The sequence below is a fragment of the Protopterus annectens genome, chromosome 2.part1 (assembly GCF_019279795.1).
Source record: "Protopterus annectens isolate FY-2018-M chromosome 2.part1, PAN1.0, whole genome shotgun sequence".
NCBI classification, from domain to species: domain Eukaryota; kingdom Metazoa; phylum Chordata; order Ceratodontiformes; family Protopteridae; genus Protopterus; species Protopterus annectens.
Genome location: NC_056729.1, coordinates 1,918,591,848 through 1,918,611,463, shown reverse-complemented (window position 1 = coordinate 1,918,611,463; position 19,616 = coordinate 1,918,591,848).

Below are 19,616 nucleotides of genomic sequence, written 5' to 3'. Positions count from 1 at the left end.
TGTAGAGATCTTTTTTTTTTGCAACATGTAATTTACTGAACATTAACAATAAGAGGTTAAAGAAAGAATACAAAACACATGCAAACAAAAAAAGTATACAGCAGCTACAGTTCTAGCATTATCAACAAGAATCTTGCCAGTACAAACAGAATATACTCCAGTTATCTTTATGCATAGACAAAACTACCCAAGCATGATTCTCATTACATACAAAAAATTAAAAGAAATCATAATGGTCTAACTAACCAAAACAGATCATCCTAATCCATCTATGCTCAATGCCATAGTATCTCATGCGTGTCCTGTACTATAGCATCCAGAATCTTCTACCATGTGGTATTAATTTCACCACATGACTAGACCAAATGACAATCATTTTCTGGAGAGCTGTGACATTTAAAGCAGCAATCAGACAACACCATACCCCTTTAAGAAAGCTGCACTGGAGAAAGTTGCTACTCACAGAACTATTTATACCAAGTGAAAGAGAGATGCTGCACCACATAAAGTCACCTACACAGCAATGAAACCTTGCCCCATGCATCCTCAAATATAGGCCATTTAGTCTATCATTAATCTGTAGTTCTCATCTTAATCTGGAATCATTACTAGATTGTCCCACAGACTTATTGAGTTCATAGGTCCACAGGTGCATAAGTGTGTACTAGTAATGGCCTGGGAGCCTTTACAAGCCTAGCCCAAACAACTGCCCTGGTACCGTGGCACCCAATGTTAGTTCACAGTGCCCAAGAAAAAGCAGCACAGGTTTCAAGCACAGCTTGATGCAAAAGTATTTAATAAGAACAAAAACAAGGGAAAGAGCTTTCGTGGATTAAGACTCCGCTTCTTCAGACCATGATAAAACATAGCAACTGTTGCTCAATATTTAAATATAATATATCCAATAGAATTTAACCTTGAAAATGATGCAATAATTGAAGTTAATAAATACATACATTGATAGAATTATCTGAACTGTTAAAAATGTAGCCATTCATAGTAAATGATTGTTATATAAAATAAAAACTATAACTAATCATGTAAAGCATATTTTTATAACATGACAAACAAGGAGACTTATTCACTTAAAACAATAATCAGTTGATAGACTTATTGAGTTCATATGTTCATAGGTGCATAGGTGTGTACTAGACTAATGGCCTGGGAGCCTTTACAAGCCTAGCCCAAACAATTGCCCTGGCACCATGCCACCCAATGTTAGTTCACAGTGCTTCTATCCAGTAGCGAAACTGGAGTGATCCCTGGGGTGAACTTTCTGTTACTGTCAAAGGAAAAACAACTTCAGAAAGATCAACACATGGCAGGTTCAGGTTAAGGCACTTTAATCTTGCAGCAAGGAGACAAAACGTGCTAATACAGAGTTTGTCAAAACATAATCAGGAAGTGAAGCCATTCTTATATATTTCTTACAAGACATTGCCTACTAAGCTGACGTAAGAAATCACAAGTTCTTTCAATATTATTTCATAGCAGCTGTTTGTCCATGATTTTCTGTTGGCACATCAAGTTTACAAAAAACTTCCTAAGAAAAACAACGTGGCCTTGATGACCACCGGTCAGATACAACTTCTCACTATGCAATGTTACCATTCAAGATACTATGGCTAATTCGAGCACAAAGCAAGTACAGATTATAGTTCATCTCTTCAAGCAGTCTTTGTTCAACTGTATCTATCTTTTCTGCAGCTGTGCATGTTCTCATAACACGAACAGAGCTGATTGTTCAAGTTCAATAACATTATAGAATACAGTATTGTTCTAGTCATTATTTTCCTGACCTAGCAGATAATCACCTGCTTCTCAGTAAATTTCCAAAAGGCATAAACATGAATTTTGCTGTGCTAGCAAATATTAGGTCAGAGAGCATCTTGCAGTTTCAGAAAGCATATTGCAGTTTGAAAAGCATCTTGTAATTTCATACAAAACTAAGCCGTACATAAAATAGAATGAAATGTGTTAACCCTTTTAGCTTCTAATAAGCATTAAACATATACATCAATACATATTTTTCTAACATTTCTCCCCATTAATACTTTTTATTCTATTTTCAAAAGCATAAACAGTTTGCTTCTTCTCCTAACCTCTTTCATTCAGAATTTGCAGTTAAGAGAGTCATTCAGTTTAAACTTATGAAACTGTTTCATCTTTCAACAGTTCTTCAATTTCAGTACTTTGATACAAAGTCTCAGAAACTGACATGTCTATAAAATCTTTGATTAATCTTTTCATGCAGGGAATACCACAACAAACACACACTCCTATTAGGAGTAATCCCACACAAATGGCAATCAAGATGTTTATTAGGATGCTACCCCACCCCCCAAACAAATTCTGGAAAAAATCTGTCAGTGGGTTTGGGCCTAGTTTGGTCATGGCCGACACTTGCTGAATCACCTCAAGATGGTCATTTATCTCATGTTGGTTGTCAGGAATATAGGAACAGCACTCCTCTTTTATTAAAGCACACGTACCACCTTTCGCCACTAGGGTGAAGTCGAGAACCATGCGGTTTTGAAGCACCACAGTTCTCATAGCGTTCAGTTCATCAGTTACTAATTCGAGAGCAGAAAAAGTTGCATTGCTTATTACTTCGAGAAATTTGGACAGTTTTCTCAGCTCCCAAATCGATTTTACTGTGCCATATGCAGGGGCTATACCTGTCCACGATATAATAGTGTCACTCAAGTCCATGTGTGTCAGTTTATCTTTCTTTTTCATGGAGTTATGGTTTCTCAAGCCTGCTTTGATTCGTCCCACTGGATTCTCAGGTCTCTTGATTGAATTTCCAGGATTCCTGGTGACCTCTCTGACATTTTGAATTCTTCCCTGAGGCAAAACTGCAGTGTGTCGTATGGCCGGAACCAGGTAACCCAAAAAACAACTGCCGGACCAATTCTCAGGTAACCATTTGTATGCCTTTTTCCCACACACAAAATAACAATTCTCTACTTTAGTATTAATATATACTTGCCCTGCATGAAACATTTTCTTATCAATGATAGATAGTTGTTTAAAAAGAACAGGATTATGTTGTAGTTCATCAACTGTTTTGTGCATTGATTCAAAATATGAGTTATAGTTTGTATCACAAATATAACCTGCATGATTAGCTTTGGTATAACACTTATAAGGAACAGTCACATTACAATTGCTCCAACCCACCTGAACAGTACCATTTTTGTAAAAACATACAATTCCCTTTTGTGTAACAGGCAGGTACAATGCTATTTTGTCTTGTGATTTCACAGTTGTAGTATCAAAAATCAAATTTTCCCAGGTCTCATTGACCCCTAGGGGGACAGCAGTCATTAACATTCCCCCGTATGCTGTTGGTATAGCTGTACAAACCCAACAATTTGAAACATTAAAAGTCTCAGCGTACACATATTTAATTGCTTGGTAAGTGTTAAAGTTCGGATGCCAGTCTATGAGTAACGCATCTCATTTATTCAGTTCAGCTTGTGTGGCTGGAAAAAGGAAAGGCCACAGCAAAAAGATTAATGTTATCAGTATAGTTATCAGAATGATCATGCAATACTTCTGAAGTTGTTCTGTATTCCTATTTGCTCTATATCTGGTCATTTTGTTCTTGTGTAACAGTAACAAGTTTTTTGTCCAGTTCAAAGTTTTTAACCAATTTACAGTGTGTGTGATGAATCCAGGACGCTCGTTCTGCGATCTTGACTGCAGTGGGTGTTGACAGTAGCACTTGGTATGGCCCTTCCCACTTCGGTGTCATCCAATTTTTCTCTTGATGACTTTCACCCAGACCCATGTGCCTGGGACTACTGCTGCTTCCGATGGTCTGGTTTGTTCTTTATCTGAAACAGAATTTAACTACAAAAGTTGTTTATTACTTAAAAGTTATCTCATATACTCTGTGAGTGAACTGTCAGCCTCCTGGTCTGCATGCATGAGAGGTTTCCACTGAGGTATATAGTATGCCCTCCCAAATAATTTTTCAAAAGGAGTCAACCCCTTTGCATTAGGAACCGTTCTCATGCTCAACAGTGCCAGAGGCAGGCAGTACACCCAATTCTTTTGTGTCTCACTAATTAACTTCCTAAGTTTATTTTTCAAAACCCCATTATGCCTCTCTACTAGCCCGGAGGATTGTGGATGGTATGCACAATGGTTCTTTAAGGAAATTCTGAAATATCGGCTCAACTGTTGTATAGTTTGATTTACAAAGTGTGTGCCATTGTCACTGTAGATCCTTTCTGGTATGCCAAATCTAGGAATAATTTCTTTAACAAGGACTTTTGCAACAGTAGCTGCATCTGGATTTTTGGTCAGAAAAGCTTCCACCCATTTGGAAAACATATCTATAATGACAAGACAATACTTCTTATTTTCGCACTTGTTCAGTTCTATGAAATCCATACAGATAGTATGGAATGGGTATGGTGGTGCAGGGAAACTCCCTTGGTTAGGCTTCAATGCCCCTTGTGCATGATGTTTATTACAAACATGACATGCCGCACAAAAATTTTTTGTGTAGTTTGTAAATCCATATGCTGTGAACACTCGATTCACTAACTGTACCATCCCCCCTGTTGAGACATGGCACTGCCCATGGGTCAACAAAGCTGCATATCTAAACAATAGACAGCAAAATCTGTTTTCCTTCTTTGGAGATGTACAGCCCTTTTTCAAGAATTGCTCCTCGTTTTATCCATTTCTGTTTTTCTACTTTCGTAGTAAGTGTCTGCATTGTTTTTAACATTTCTAAATCTAAAATCTCAGAAGGTTGTAATACCTCACTCAAAAGAAATTCTGAAGCTGCCTGCTTTGCAGCTGTATCAGCTCTCGCATTACCTTTTGAAATCCTATCCTGTTGCTTGGTATGAGCTACACATTTACAAATAGCTACTTTCTGAGGTAACTGAATAGATTCTAACAAATGTAAAATAAACTGAGCATGATTAATCAGTTTACCAGTAGATATTATCATTCCTCTATTCTTCCACTGTTGTGCAAAAACATGTACAGTAGAAAAAGCATACTGGCTGTCAGTAAAAACGTTCACACATTTATCCTTTGCCAAGGTACATGCCCTTGTCAAGGCAATCAATTCTGCTGCTTGTGCAGATAAGTGGTGTGGTAAAGATTTTGCTTCTAAAATCTCAGTATCAGAAACTACTGCATACCCCACTAGGTTCTGCCCTGTTGGATCCCTTCTGCATGAGCCATCCACGTAATATGTCATCTCGGCATCATCCAAGGGAACATGCGTTAGATCTTTTCTAGGCAGTGTCTTTTGCTCAATCTCCTGCAGACAGCTGTGTGGTGTGCCATCCGCAGGGGTTGGGAGCAAGGTTGATGGATTCAAAGTTGTACATCGTTCAATTGTCATATGTGGTTGGCTCAAGAGTATAGTCATACAGGAAAGATGTCTAGCAGGAGAAAGATATGCTACTTTTTCTTGCAGTAAAATAATCGCGACTGCATGAGGCACTCTCAATGTGAGAGGGTGGAATAAGACTACTGAGGCTGAAGCCTGCACTGCCATTGCAGCTGCGACTACTGCTTGTACACAATGGGGCAGGGATCATGCCACTGGGTCCAGCTGTGATGAATAGTAAGCTATGGGGTGTTGTTTGTCTCCATGTTGCTGTGTTAACACTGATGCCATATAACCTTGCTTACAATCTAAAGTTTGGAAAAATTGTTTATGATAGTTTGGTGATCCTAAAACTAATGAGGATGCTATCAATTGCTTTAGTTTGCAGAAAGCTGATTCTGCTTCTGGTGTCCATTGTAATAAATCTTGTGCTGCCATAGGCTTCTTGTATAACAAGTTGGCCAGTGGAGCAGATTCCAAGGCATAGTTTGGAATCCAACTCCGACAGAAATTAGTCGTACCCAGGCAGGACATAATTTCCTTCTTGGTAGTTGGTTTGGGTGCTTGTAAAATTGCTATTTTCCTATCTTCATCTAATGTTCTGCCTTCTTTGGATATTACATATTCCAGGTATTTAACCTGCTTTCTCCAAAGCTGCAGCTTGTTTTTGTTTACTTTATGTCCTTGAGTGGCTAAAAATTGTAGTAATGCTATAGTATCTTCTCTGCATTCTTGCTAGGTGGGGGCTGCCAGCAGGATGTCGTCTACATAAAGTAAAATCTGACTGGCTCTCGGTAGGCTAAATCCTGCCAAGTTGCTTGCCATCTCTTTTGAGAATATTGTTGGACTTTCACAATATCCCTGTGGTAGTCGCGTGTATGTATACCTTTTTCCCTGAAATGTAAATGCAAACCAATTTTGGCTGTCAGGGTGTATCGGTATCGAAAAGAACGCATTGCTAATATCTACCACAGAAAAATACTTCTGTTGAGGCTTCAAATCATTCAATAGGGTGTGTGGATCTGGCACCGTAGGTGCTCTAGGTATTACTGCATCATTTACAGCTTGTAAATCTTGGACTATACGCCATTCTCCGTTTGCTTTCCTAACAGGAAATAAGGGTGTTACATGGTAAATCGGGAGATTCTACCAGTACTCCTTCCTTAAGTAAAGCTGCTATTATAGGTTTGATTCCTACTTCTGCATCTTTCCTTAAGGAATACTGTCTCTTTTGTGGTCTAAATGCTGATTTTGGCGTGATAGTAACTGGTCCTGCTGTACAAATTAGTCCTACATCTGATTTCCCTGTTGACCAGAGAGTTTCTGGTATGCTCTGTAAGGCATTTTCTTCCTCTTCTAGTAAGAGTGCTAATCAGCTGTCCTTGCTAGACTGCAAGTGTACAGCTGGGTGTGTCTGTGTTATCCAATTTAACTTGTGCTTCTGTACTCCCTGTTCTGACAATTCTAACTCTGTCTGTTTTTCCCACTTTGTGACTTTTTCTTCTAGGTCTGCCCATTTCACATTCTTGTCCTTAGTCAAATTAACATGTGGTAATCGATTAGCTTTATAAAGTGCAAAGAATTCCTGGGGCAATGAACAGCTAACTACACTGTTCCCTTCTGTGTCCCAGTACAGATTACGTAATACTAATCTGTTTGCATGGTTTCTAAACAGTTCTTGCTCATATTCCTTATCAGGTCCTGGTGTGCTACAATAATACAGAGTACAGTGCAACAAATGCTGTTTATCAGTGTCATGGGAGGGGACTTACTGATGGCTACATTCATCAGTTCTTTGGTTACTGCCCCTGGACCAGTCGTGACCAAGTCCTGGCTGTACCAATAAAATGTTTCACCCTCCGGTCGCACCACAAAAGTATCCATTTGTCACTGTACTTCCATTCTCTGCATAGTTGGAACTACTGCTATGCCAAATATCTGCATAAGATCTCTGCCCAAAAGGTTTACCAGGCATTTCGCAGAAACAACAATTTTGCTTTTCTGGGTCATCCCTGAAACAGGGTCAGTTATTGCTATGTTATGGGAGAGTGGCTCCCAATACAGCTGCCCATTAGCTGCTTTCACTAGTATCTAATCAAATGATTCTGAATTTTCTGGTAATACGGAAGGATGTATCAGGGTCTTTGATGCCCCTGAGTCACACAAAAAGTTAACTTCCCTCCCCTCTACCAGAAGTGTAACTTCCAGTTTCATGTCTTCTAAATAGAGCTCTAGGCTCAATAATGCTAAGTCTAAAATTTCACTTTCTTCACCATCTGCAATTTCTTGCACTTCCTCTATTTCTTCTATCACATCCTCTACTCCCTCTATCACATTTACATTTGTCTTTTCTTGGTTATTCCCTTCTAGTGATTCCTGACTATCATATAGTCAGTCCTCACTCTCCTTATCTTCCATGGCTACCTTCTTGTTTTGCTTGCAATCTCTTGCTAAATGTCCTTTTTTTCCGCACTTAAAACATTCACCACTTTTCTTTCTCTCTTCAAACTCCTCTGATCACTTATCAGATTGTTTGTTTCCTTGGGCATTTTTCTTGCCCTTTTTCCCGGACTGTACTACATAAACTTCTGCTCCATCTTCTACAGAAAATACTTGGGCTTTCTTTTTCTTTTTACTGTTAAAATGCGTTTCGACATGTCTAGCATATTCAAGTAGTGACGTAATCTACTTGTACGATGATCTACCATGTGCTTTGTAATAAAGCTGCTTATGGGCAAAATACTGCCTTTTAAAAATGCATTCTTTAGTTGCTCCTCATACGGGGAATCATGTGTTTGGTCTTCAGGTACCTGCATTCCACAATGGTTATTAAAACACTCTAATAATCTAGCATAATATCTGTCAACAGTTTCACCTTCTTGTTGGATGCATTGATTAATGCAAGTCCAGTCTGCCCTAGGCTTCCATTTCTCAGAGATTCGGTCTGTTAGACCTTTCACTCTGTTAGCCAGTTCTGCGTTGCTATGTGGGAGTGGCCTGTTTTCTGCGTCACGGGGATTCCAGTTGCCACTGATCACGTGCCAATCTGGACCTACAATTTGTCTAACTACTTTTTCTACTTCTTCTCCATTTAAATGATAACTTAACCTCATGCCCTGCAAGTCTTCTAAGAATTTTCTAAAATTAACTTTTGGATGGGGAATTCCCTCTGTGGCTTTCCGGATGTCTTCCGGTGTCCACGGTCTATATACTAGGAGAGTTGGGTCCTGCCCTTCCTCTCCTGCCTGAGGATTTGGTACTTCTATGAGTGGACATATCTCTTCTTCACTCATAGCTCGTGAATTTTTGTTCATTTGATACAACTCAATATCCCCTCTTAAGTTACATGTTCGAGACCTAGTCTCGATGGGATCTCTGACAAACGGTCTTTGCTTCGCGGAGACAACCGGGTATAGCGGAGGTGGACCAGCTTGTCCACTCGCTTCATATTCTGGTAAGGGAAGTGGAGGGGGAGGAGGGGCTGATGCTATTACTAAATTATTGTCCTCTTTATCTAGAAACATAGCTTTTGAATTATTACTTTTTTGTTCCCTACGGTTTGCTTCCTCAATCCACCTGTGTGCCTGAGGAATGCCTAATTGATGTTGCTTTTTTATCTGACCTTTTGCATCAGTTTTAAGCTGTTTGACGAGTTTAATAAGTGAGGATTTTTCTAATTTGCCATCAAATTCATATTTATTAACCCATTTTGTATAGTACCTAACATTGTCGGCACGCTATAATTGCATATATTTTGCATCTTCAGTTAACGGTGGATCTTGGGAACTTTTTGTGCACTTATTTTCCATTTTGCTCTGACTGTAAAAATGTTACGTCACCCTTGTTATTTTCACGTGGTACCACGATTTTTCTTTTTCACAGTTTATCTAGAATAACTGCCTTACCTATTCTGTTTCCCTGATCTATGACAAGACTGCAATGTTCCTGTCCCTGACTTGTACAAGACAAATCTCCTGACAGATGATACAAATCAAGTCCCTGATCTAAAACAGAAAAAAGGTAAATTTCACCTTATCTGAGCCTCCGTGATTGATCGTCTGGTTCAATGGAAAAACGTTAACTCTTCCTCCAGTCACAGATCAGAAAAGTGGCTGGCCTCTTTTGAATGACAATACAGTCGGAGGTCTTTCAGAGCAGAAGAACCGATGTGGTCTCTTCCCCATATGGTTTCATGCCACCTGGCCCATCTGACCTAAGGCGAAGTGAGAGTTTCCGGTCCAAAGGACCAATCTGTCAAAGGAAAAACAACTTCAAAAAGATCAACACACTGCAGGTTCAGGTTAAGGCACTTTAATCTTGCAGCAAGGAGACAAAAACGTGCTAATACAGAGTTTGTCTAACTAGAATCAGGAAGTGAAGCCATTCTTATACATTTCTTACAAGACATTGCCTACTAAGCTGACGTAATAAATCACAAGTTCTTTCAATATTATTTCATAGCAGCTGTTTGTCTATGATTTTCTGCTGGCACATCAAGTTTACAAAAAACTTCCTAAGAAAAACAACATGGCCTTGATGACCACAAGTCAGATACAGCTTCTCACTATGCAATGTTACCATTCAAGGTACTATGGCTAATTTGAGCACAAAGCAAGTACAGATTATAGTTCATCTCTTCAAGCAGTCTTTGTTCAACTGTATCTGTCTTTTCTGCAGCTGTGCATTTTCTCATAGCACAAACAGAGTTGATTGTTCAAGTTCAATAACATTATAGAATACAGTATTGTTCTATTCATTATTTTCCTGACCTAGCAGATAATCACCTGCTTCTCAGTAAATTTCCAAAAGGCAAAAACATGAATTTTGCTGTGCTAGCAAATACTAGGTCAGAGAGCATCTTGCAGTTTCAGAAAGCATATTGCAGTTTGAAAATCATCTTGTAGTTTCTTACAAAACTAAGCTGTACATAAAACAGAATGAAATGTGTTAACCCTTTTAGCTTCTAATAAGCATTAAACATATACATTAATACATATTTTTCTAACAGTTACCCATCCACTCGTCGAGATTTCTCTTGAAGAGGGCCAGCGAGGTGCTCTGTTTGACATGAATGGAAAGCGTATTCCAGAGTATGGGCAGTCTTTGGGAGATGAACCTGCCCCTCCAGCATGTTCTATTGATTGCGGTAGTGAGGTTGTGATCTCTGGAGCATGTGGTGTGGGAGGATTGGTATTTCTTTAGGTGTAGCATTTCAAGTAGGGCTGGGTCAGACATAGCTTTTTAAGTCAAGCAGAGATCACCTCTAAGTAGCCGAGAGACTGAGAATGGCTGAAGTTTCTTGAGTCTGTCCATGTAGGACATGTGTTTAAGGCCTAGAATCCTTTTTGTGAGGTACTTTTGTGGCCTCTCCAGCTGTTGTAGGTGTCTGGTCAAGTACATGCCAAATGGGGCGTTATATTCGATGATTGGTCTAATGAGGGATGGATAGAGAGGGATGATGATCTTTTACTTTCTGGATGCGAAACCCTTGGTTATAAGATATGCTATGTTGAAGGGCTTTCTGATCACAGTCGCAATGTTGTGGTCGAAGGTGAGTTGGCAGTTGACCTGAGTTCCCAGATCTGTTATGGCCCTTTCAGTGTTTAGTGGGCTCCTGTCAATGTGGTAATTAATGGGAAATTATTTTTTTCCGAAGGGAATAATAATAATGCATTTTTTGGTGTTAAGCTTAAGGCCATGGTTTTGACACCAGTCATTTGTCTTAAACAGGCCCTTTTGTAGGATGTCTGGATCGCTTGGGGAGTTGATAATGACTCATAGCTTGCGATCATCAGCAAACTTGGTCAGTCAGAGTCCGTCTGTGTTGACCTGGACTTCTGAGAAGTAAAATAATAAATAAATAAAAAGTAGATGCCAAACAGAAGAGGGCCCAGGAATGAGCCCTGTGGGACTCCACTCATGACTGGTCAACAGTCTGACTTGGAATTCGTAACTTTCCCTTCCGTGGGTCCTGTCTGTGAGCCAATTTGCAACCCACCTAGTGATATAAGGATTGGTACCTAGTTTGGTGAGTTTGTCAATGATTTCTGAGTGGGGAATGGTATCAAAGGCCTAGGCCTGGTCAAGGTAGGCTGTATGCACTGCCTTACCCTCATCCACAGCCTTGCTGATTGCCTTGAAGAAGTCAACCAGGTTCAGCAGGCAAGATCTCCCATTGACAAAGCCAAACTGTGTGGGGTCAAGAGTTTGGAGAATGCCTATATCTTTGTGGAACAGGTCCATGATGATGCACTCCATAGCTTATCATACCAGACTCATCAGGCTAATGGGGCGATAGTTCCCAGGGTCTGTAGTTGTTCCCCCTTTATGGAGAAGGATGACTGTAGCAGTGAGCCATTTGTTAGGGACAAAGCCTGAGGTAAGGCTGTGATTGAACAGGGCACACAGGTGTGGTGCCAGTTTGTTTTGTAACTCAAGTAGAATGCAGCCAGGGATATTATAAGGCCCCATGGATGCTGTATTCTTGGCTTTAGATGATGCAGATTGTACCTGTGCTGCATAAATGGTGGGTACCAGTCTTTCTTCTGGTATTGTAATAGGGTGGTTTGGGGGGAGGGGGTAAAGTTGGCATTGAATCTGTTGGCTAGTATACTGGCTATACCTGTTGGCTCAGTACAGAAGTTACCATTGTGCAATAACTCAGAGCAAAATTGTATATTTCCTTGGAAGTTCTTGATCTAGTTATAGAAGGATTTGTGATTGTTTCTGGTATCAGCCACAATTCTGCCTTCATAGCTGGCTTTAGAGGATTTAATAAGGGATCTCAAATTTTTGTTGAGTCTGATAAGGGAGTTTTTCCAGTCTTGTGACTTCATTTTTTCTGCAACAGTTTCTTCCTTTTGTTATAGAGTTTATTGATGGCTGGGGGCCATAAGATTGGCTTCTTATTTTTGAAGGAGACCATCTTAGTTCTATTTGGTATGGCAAGATCCATGCATTTGTGTTGGTGCTCATACAGTGCATTGGTGTATGATTCAGCAGTGATGCAGCTATTTTCCATTGGCATGGGTGGTGAGAAGTTAGCCACCTCCATTTTTAGGAGCGCAAAGTCAGCTTTGGAGAAATGTATCTGGTGGTCATCTTAGTGGGGGGTATAGTTGAGATGGAGATTTCTATGGTAATCAGTTTGTGGTCGGTTTTAACCAGGGAGGAGTTGATTATAGGTGTGGAGAAATGGTCTCCCATGTTGGTGATAACCAGGTCAAAGATGTTGCTTCTTCTAGTAGGGGTCAGAATGAGCTGGTCCAGGCCATTGGAATTAATAAATTCCAGGAAGCACTGGGCCTGCACATTAGTACTAGAATAGTTTTCCCAGTTGATGGAAGGGTAGTTGAAGTCACCCAGTATGAGAGTATTGGGATGGACTCTAACAGACTCCAGGGTGTGTAGGAAGTTGGAATTAGAGTCTAGGGGCATGGTTCGGGTTCTGTAGCAGGCTTTGACTTGTATCACCATCTTACCTCGTGTTAGTTCTAACTGAAGTATTTTGGATGCATTATGCTGGGCTACCAGTCTAGAAGTGTTTGTATCTTTTATGAATATGGAGACACCACCACCTTTGGAGCTTCCAGCTGTATTCTGCGGCTGAAAGGTATGAAATGTGTTGTAGCCTGGGAGTGCAGGGGTGCTTTCTGCCTCTTTAAACCAGGTGTCCATTACAGCACAGATGCTGACATTCTCCATTTTGAGGAGAGCTTTGAAAGAGTGCAAATTGAAATTCATACTTCTAACATTGAGCAGCATGACTCTCAGATTGCATTTGTTAGTAGCTGTTACAGTGGAATTTTGGTCTTTGGAACACTAACTAAAAAAGGCACTATAGGAGTGGCAAGAGCCTTAGCCAGTAGTCAGAATCCCAGGGGTGACAGATGCAGGCCGTCTCTGGCAAAGCATCGAGGTCTGTCATTCATGTCATCCCAGGCAGATAGATACTAGATCCCCTTAGAATGACACCAGAAACTTAGCTGATTGTTGAAGTCAGTAATTTTCTGCTCATACTGTGGTATCATTCTGGATGATGGTAGAATACTGCTCAGGGCTAGGGTCATACCTGCCTGGGCCACATAATCGAAGAGTTCCATCACATCTCTTTTCATTTAGTCCATGGAGGTACATCTCAGGTCATTCACACCCACATGGACAATGACTGAGTCATATTTGTACTTGTTGTAGAGTGACCTGAGTGCATGTGTTATGTGGTGGATCCTGGCACCTGATAGACAACTGATTGTCACCTTCTTGTTCAACCTAGTGAGTGGAACATTAGTATTCTTCACAATTGAGTCTCCTGTGATTAGTACATTGGGCAAAGTGTTCTGATATAAGGTCTTAGGTTGAGTAGCACACTGATGTGGCAAGCTATGTGTTCTGAGGTTGGTGTTGTGTTCTGGTGGTCGAGTGCATTTATATCTCGGAGGACTCTATTGTTTGGGTACATTTTTATTGAGACCCCCTGCAAAGGTGGGTGTATGGTTTGTGTTTCTATGTGTGAGCTGTAATGGTTGGTGTTTTAAAGGGCTGTGTGTTCCATGGAGTGAGTTACAAGTGTTGACCTTCTCCTCCTGACCAGCTAGTCTGATCTTGGCTAGAGAGTGCACTGCTTCCAGTTTAGTGATATAACTGCATCTCTCACATGTATGAGTGTTGGGAGTTAAGAGGAGAGGGTTGTCTATGTATATGAGGCAGTTGCCCCACTGTCTCAGAATGCCCAAATGCACCAGGCTAGCAGGAGAAAATACAGGAAACTGCCCTAAAATCATACCAGGAGGGGTGGTCATAACTAATAAGTACTGCTGCTGCTAACTGCGTAGGAACAGCTAGTGCTGATGGCATATGTGTGCTACAATAAATGCTACAAAAACCTGTTAAAGTGCTAGACTATTATGCTAATTGAAGTGCAAAAAGTAAAAGAACAAGCATGTTCTAAGGGAAAAATTGAAGTGACTTACTCAACATAGCACATATCATCCAAGGCTGCTTCCTGTTCATCTGCTGAACAGATATAAAAAAATTTCCCTACCTCCTAGCAGATACAGATTGCAAATGTAGTTTAACAGTGCCAGATATAGCCCTTAACTGTAAATATTGCCAACATGTAAGCTCAACTTTGTGAATTTATTATTATATCCTTGAAAAGAAGGAAAATGTCTTACAGTAACACCAGTCACATTCTTCCAGAAGTAACAACCTTCTTGTATCAACTCCTGACAGAAAATGGCTTTACCCTCCACCTTGTACCATGGCTGTACCCATATCCTGTTTAGTACCCCAAGAAAGGGTCACTTTTATCACTAATTATTTTCCCAACCCAATTTTCTAAGACTCTTGGGTCCCAAATCTCACCCTTCTTGCTCAAGCACTGTCGTTGATCCAGATATGGTTAAAATTTCAGGAATTAGTGAAATAGGATGATATGACTCCCAACCCTGAAACACTTGACTACCAGCATCAGCCATGGCATATGTTGAGAAGTCAAGGAACTCCACAGGCAAAAGAAGCAAATGGCTTCTTTTTAGCCATTCTGGGCAATGAAGAATTCCACCAAAGGATCATCATATGTTTTTGAAATTTAAGACAGTAAGCACTTACACAATAATCTGGTAAATGCCAACATAAAAAATAAATTTAAGGAAGCAAAACATCTTAAATTCTCTACCCCCCCCTGTCTCTCTGTCTAAGGTCAAGAACACTACAACAATGGATCCTGACAATAACCCAGGCTGCCTTCTAATTAGAATGAAACATGACCTATCATTTCTTCCACAATCACTATTTAACTGTAGCCTCTTTCTACACAAATATGGGCCATCTAGGTGCCCTAGAAACTACAGATCCATGACTCTGACTCATCTTATATGCAAAATCATGGGAAGAATTATCATGGAAATGATCAATAGTGACAAAAGAAACAAATTTACACTGGTCCCAACCCAGTTTGATTTCATCAAGGGCAGGCTATGCCACTAAACTTGGTAGAATTCTTTGAGAAGGTTACCAAAGCAATGGACATGAACAAAAGGGTTCATGCTGCCTACCTTGACCTGGCCAGGGCATATGACATAATACTTCACTTGGGTATTGTTGACAGACTCAAAATGTTTGTCTGGCTAACTAAAGGGGCACAGGAAGTTAGAAATGGGGAGTCCACCAATACAAAGAGGCCAGCTACCACAGCCAGCCATGTCTCTCAGCTTCTACTTCTCTAAAATCAAAGGCCTCTGGCTAACTATATTTGCAGATGATTGCAAATTAGCAACCATCATAGAATCTCCCACTAACGCTAATGTTCTCTGTGAAGGCCTGACTCAGATAACTAGTGTCAAAGACAAGGACTAAAACTAAATGCTAAGAAATGTATAATTGTATCTGATGAGAAAGCAGTCATCCCTGGTAACTACCATATTGACAACACACCCCTAAGAGTTGACTCAGTAGCTAGAGACTTGACGATACAGACAGACATTAATCTACCTTTTGATCATCATGCAACTACAGTAGTAAGGAAATCATTCTATGTAGCAAAGCTTATAAACAAAGGAATGGCATCTAGGTTCAAGGAGGACATTGTTCTTCTGTATTTGTCAATCATTAGACCTATCACTGAGTACAGTGCCCCCACTGGTATGTACCTAAACATGCACTGACAACAATTGGAATGTCCACAGACGTTCCTCACTAAAAGAATGCAAGGCATAAATAACATGACCTATGTGGACTGCCTCAAAGGCTTATCCCTGTATTTTGTTTCCTACAGGCTGTTGAGGGGAAATCTGTCCCTGGTATACATGGCATATTCAGACTCCACTGTAGTGGACCTCCTGTATATCCATAAAACAAACAGTACCAGGACTACCCATTCTAAAGGCATAAATCTTGCCTGTAATATAAATAAGACCTGTTGGAAATACAGGTATGCATCTCAGACACTACCCCTTCTCAGGAACAGGCTCCCCATGCATGTAAAGAAGAGTTCCTTCCTAACCCAATTCAAGTGAAACTTGGAGAACTAGATGGGAACTGGAAATTCATCCCTGGTTTGGCACCTCTGTCTCTAATGGACAGAGACAGCCTGTAAATGTTTCACCTCCCAGGCCCCTGCTTGTACATGTTTCATCTCTCAAGCCCCTGCTTACACTTATTAAGAGTACCAAAACTTGTTATAGATGGTGGATGCATGGCTAGGCTTAAGAAGACCCCTGTGTTTATTAGCCTAGTACACACCTATGAACCCATCTAGGCATGTCTGCTATATTCATTCATTTATTTATTTATTTATTTTACTTGACCTTAAATTGCAGTTAATGTAAAGTATTATGACTATACTTGTATTAATTCCTAAATGTATTTTATTTTTTCCAAGTAACATCTTTTACTTGCTACCCATATATGCATACAAAATTATTATCTTTAACTACTATATGCTCACTGTATTACCCACTACTGGTGTTCTCCCTAGTTCTCCCACTGTAACATCAAAAATATTGATGTTTGTATATTTTACCAAGGTGACTTTAAGAATTCCCTGCGACATGCACTGTTGGAGATGCTGGGTGGACAGGTTGGTCTGACAAGAGAGAGAAGTTTTCTGAGCTATGATACAGAATTGGAATTGCCAAGACATAGTAAAGCCTTGCTGTCTATAATAATGGTGACTGCTAAAATAGTAATTACTAGAAAACGGAAATCAAAATCTAAAACAACTATACTGGAAGTAGTGAATATATCTACAGAGATAAAACAACTAGAACTGAGATATTTAGAAAAGGGTAGGAGCAAACTACATTGGAAAAAAATGGGAATTGTGGGAACAATACATACATGGGAGGAGTGAGGTTTAAAATAAGGCAGTACTTAAAGGAGCTATGTAATGTCTGACTGAAAATGATTGGGTAGATTATAAGTGATGTATAATGATTGCAACTAGGAGTGTGTCAGTACGGTTTTTGATGTAACATACTTGCAACTAGGATTGTGCTGGTGTGGTTTGTTTTCATTTATATAAATGTATGATTGCCTATGTAGTAAGTGATGGCTTAGTAAATATGCTTCTTAAAAAAGTTAAGAATTGAATAATTTATGTAACATTGCTTAAGTTATATGATAATATAACAATATATGTGAAGTATAATGTATGTTATAGTTTGATTACTTTCATATGAATGCAAGTTTGCCTATATCTCAAGTGATAATTCAATAAAGTTGCTTGAGAAAAAAAAGATGACTCTTTGTTAACACCTGTCTACTCCAATTCTCCACAAACTTCCTTCCTAATATCTGCTGAAACTGCTCCTTTTTCCATTCCTAAAGCAGTTCTCTTGTCTAACAAACGTTATCTATGTTTATCTACTTTACAGCATTATGTCACAGTAAATCTTCTACCTCCATATACTATACTATTCACATTTAAGGATGGTACTTAAAAACTACGCATTTCATTTTTTGTGTCCTCATGACATTAATCTCTTGTTACTTTTCCTCTGGTTAGTATTGTCTTCTACTGAAATTTGAACTTCAGTGCTTATTCTTCTTTTTCTTTGATTTCATTTTGTTATGGCTGAAAATTATTTTTTTGTTCAATTCTTTTTTTTTTCACTTTTTTTGGCATGCCATCCCATAAGATGCCACTTTATTGTTTCATTTCATCTACCTCAGTCCTCCTTTCTCCCTCTTGCTCTTCCTCACTTATTTCCAAATCTAATCTTCACTATGTTCTATTATCTCAGTTAAACAGGTTTTAAACAATATCTATCATTATTCTGCCACTAATGTGTACAATGCAGCCACAAAGGAATGCAACAGCCATTCGAGTCCCAGCTGCTCGAATTCAAGGGACTGGAATTGTTATTACGTCTACAGAGCCACTGCTCCTACTTGAATGTGAAAATGAGTTTAGCGATGCAACTGCCATATCATTTGCTCCCACCATAAAACACACATGTAAGCAAACACTTGCCATGGGCACAGTAATAGGGGAAGGGGTGGGGTGGGTGGGTGCTGTTAGGTTTAAGAAGAGGATGCAGACTGTAGTGCAGACATTAGGGTGAGGAAGGGGGTGAGGTAATAGGTTTAGGGATTGACTGGGACTTTAGGGTTAGAGAGGAGGGCAGAGAATTTATGTTTAGCGAGTAATTGTGGATGGGAGAGGGAAGGAGATTTTAGGTTTTAGCAGTGGTCCTGATTTCAGGTTTAGGGAGTAATAGGAACTTTAGAGCTATGAAGGGGGTTGGGATTTAGGGATCAATCATGGACAGGAGGAGAAGAGAATTGTAGGTTTAGTGAGCAATCAGGTATGGGAGAGGGAATGGGATTTTAGGTTTAGGGAGGGGAAGGGATTTTAGTTTTAAGTGAACTGGGGAGTCCTTAAAATTAGGCTCTGGGTGGGAATTTTAAGGGATAGGATAAGGGATCTTCTGGGATAGTTAAAGTTATGAGGGATGAGTTACTGGCAGTTAGCTCACTTGCTAAAATGAGTAAGTGGCAGCAAGGGCATGTGACTGGAGCACATGTAGATGGCCTTTTTCAAACATATAATTCTCAGTATTTTACAATTTTGCAACATGATCCTGTTCCACACATTGGTTAAATTTTATTTTATACTTTGTCAATTAAATTATTTTCACCACCTGGAGAAAAGAATTTGGCTGAACCTACTAATGTTTTTGCATATATCAAAAAAACAGTGTCCTGTTCAGAAACAGTGCAGTTCTAAACAGAAGCAGTACTCATTTTCTTTCAATATTTCTATATCTCTAGCAAAAGCAAGCATGTACAAAGTCCAAGGATAAACATTATTTTCCTCTACCTGTTCAATATTTCAAATTAATCAAAAAATAACCAACAAAATTTCACATTCCCCAAATACATTAGTGAGTACTCTGAAGCTGGTATAAAACACAGTAGGTCTAGCAAATGTTTTACACCATTTTTTTTCCCTTTTCTGCCATCATCTACCTTAGGGATTGTGTACCAAGTCCACCTTACAAGAACAAAATCACTTGAGCCTGCATCCTGTCCTTATCTGTAGACTGCACATACTCCCATTATCCATCTCAGCTCTCTGCAACACATTTTCCTTCAACATGGTTTGTTCCTTCCCCTCCATTGGAAGTAGGTCTACAAACCTCCCTACTGAAAGAGTAGACGCATTATTGAAAATGTGAGGATTCTTGTGCCCTAACCAAATTTATAGTAATCAGTGTGAATGCCTCCAGAATCTGCCCTGAAAAGAGGC